The following is a 2515-nucleotide window of genomic DNA, read 5'->3' on the forward strand; positions in this document are numbered from 1 at the left end:
TGATAAATTGAGAGATTTCCAATAACCAATACCTATACCGCATTATACTGTCAAGTAGGTATATCTTCATAAGCTATGGGCATGCTTGCATCTGGTAGTAACTGCTAGTCATTAGACTTACTCACAACCAGAATCGATAAAGAAACGCTGTGGTAGACGGTATATCCCAAAACACTGATCTTGCCAAGTCGAATCTTCATAATTCTACAATAACCTACTTTACACACTTCTTAATCTAGAATTCACTTTCATGTTTTCAGCCTTCGATAGCTCAGTTGGTAGAGCGGTGGACTGTAGGGGAAAGTGATTGTACATAGGTATCCATAGGTCGCTGGTTCAAATCCGGCTCGAAGGAAAGTTTTTGTACCGTGAACAACCCTTAATATGGGTTCCGTACCTAGAGTGGATTCCATGTTTCGGTAGTAGATGAAAAATTGTGGTGAGCAACAATTTTTTAATATTTCAACTAACTGAAGATGGCATATTGATGAGTTACTTTGAATATTCTCCGAACTCCATGTGAGTGGAACACACTCTTTGATGGGGTAGGAATTTTTGGTTTTGCAGCTTGCAGCATGTTGTATTGGGTAACAGAAAATGTTCTTGTCCATCACGCTGCTAAAATAAGAAATGTCAGAAGATTTTCTGATCTTACTGTTTCCCACAATTGAACTCTATTCACCGATAAAAATTTCCTGAATATATTTTAACAAGAAATTTGAATTTTTCTCCATTTTGACGAAACCCTTTTCATGAAGGCCAAAAAATAGTTTAAGAAATGTAAAACTTAATAAAACGAAAGAAACAACAAGTTTTGAAATAAAAGAAAAATAATTCAAACAGATTCTGAAATATAAGAAAAAAGTTTATCCTCAGTTTTTTGAAGAATTGCATTATTTTTCCAAATTTAAAATTGTAATTTTTATTTTCACTGTTGGCGTTGGTACAGAGTTCTTTCAGAAAGAATTTGGACGAATTGGCCTAAGGCCAATGCTTTCCTCAAATTCGAATTATTTTCGTAATACTCACATAATTCACAGTGAAAATGGTGGGAGATTTTATCCTGCGATAAATCCTTTTTGAGATAAAAATTAAAAGCAATTTCATCTAAGAGAGCTACGAATTTCTATGATTACTTCCACAACCGTCTAGATAAACATTAAGGCAACTCAGTCGCCACCATATTTGATGATTACTTATTTAATTATTTCATTTATAGAAACATTGAAGTTTACTGCTGATTTTACAATTTTTTCTTTATTTGAACACCCCGTATCTCAGAAACAATGCGTCAAAGACCCATAGTCCATAAAATCTTTGTACCATGAAATCATTTGAGTAACTAGATCCCGAATTTACAGAACCTTATTCTGAAACACCATGTTTAATATTATCAACATCAACCACCTCTGGTGGATGAAATTGTGAGAATCTAGAAGAGAATACTTCATCATCATCGTTTCCGAATTCATTAATTCTCGTATACGCTCATAACATTCCACACAATCAGCACATTTATAATCGAGCCCATCAAAACACCGCGATATATCATCCATTCTCCGAAACCCATAAATATACCTCAAAGGGTTGGGCCCATCGAGTTGAAAGGTCTGAAGGAGGTTGGCAACCGAATACATCCATTAATCTGAAAGTATTCACCTCTTGAGACGCAGAGCTCCCTACCTGACTGTCTGCATCACTTGCAACACTCAAATTGACAAATTGCCTGATTATACTTTCTAATCAGTGCCAGACTTGCCTCTGCATCCCCTAATCTACCCTTACAAGGCTAAATATAAACATACATCTCGGAGCGAGCCACTAAATCTTGTCGCTGCCCGCTTATCTCAAGAACATACGCAATTAAGAAGGTAGAGGCTTTTTATCTAGCTCCTTGAATGGCTCCCAAGCGGAAAGCAACAAAGTATTTTATACATTTCTCCTCTGTCATATTACGAACACTATTGCCCTTGATGCTATACTCGAGAAACATATGCCGGAACACTAACTTTTACGACTTTATGTCTTCTTATGGGAATGTTCTCATTTTAATATGGTGCATATTAAAATTTTGTGATAAATATGTCCTTTCGACTGCCTCTGGAAGTAGGCATTAACGGTGATAAGTTGAAAGAATAGTATAACTATCAGAAATAGGAGCTATTCAATCTAGTAAATCTTTGTTAAAGGAGTTCCAAAACTTATTATTAAATACATTGATGGGGTAGGTATATATCTTTACATATTATATTATGACTTTTTCATTTCAGTGCCCCTTTGTGAAAAACATTTTTCGATCTGTCTGTTGCAAAAACAAATAAAATTGAGGGTTTGTCAACACAGGAAGTAGGAACAGGCTACATTCATACAAATTGCAGAAGAAAAATTTTCACATTAACTTAAATTTGAAATTATTCTGACCACTATACTCCATTCACTTTTATTTTAGCAGTCGGTTGGCCACGGAAATTTGACACTCTGTATAGTACGAAAATGTGGGGTTATGAAGCTTGTC

General features: G+C 35.3%; 1 non-coding gene across 1 annotated transcript; it reads left to right on the top strand.

The window, feature by feature from the left end:
* The first annotated feature begins 260 nt into the window (after positions 1-260).
* Trnay-gua lies at positions 261-355 on the top strand. The gene is made up of 2 exons: positions 261-297; positions 320-355. It is a non-coding gene; the product is annotated as a tRNA-Tyr (tRNA).
* The last annotated feature ends 2160 nt before the right edge of the window (positions 356-2515 follow it).

The sequence above is a fragment of the Coccinella septempunctata genome, chromosome 4, assembly GCF_907165205.1.
Source record: "Coccinella septempunctata chromosome 4, icCocSept1.1, whole genome shotgun sequence".
In the NCBI taxonomy this organism is placed as follows: domain Eukaryota; kingdom Metazoa; phylum Arthropoda; class Insecta; order Coleoptera; family Coccinellidae; genus Coccinella; species Coccinella septempunctata.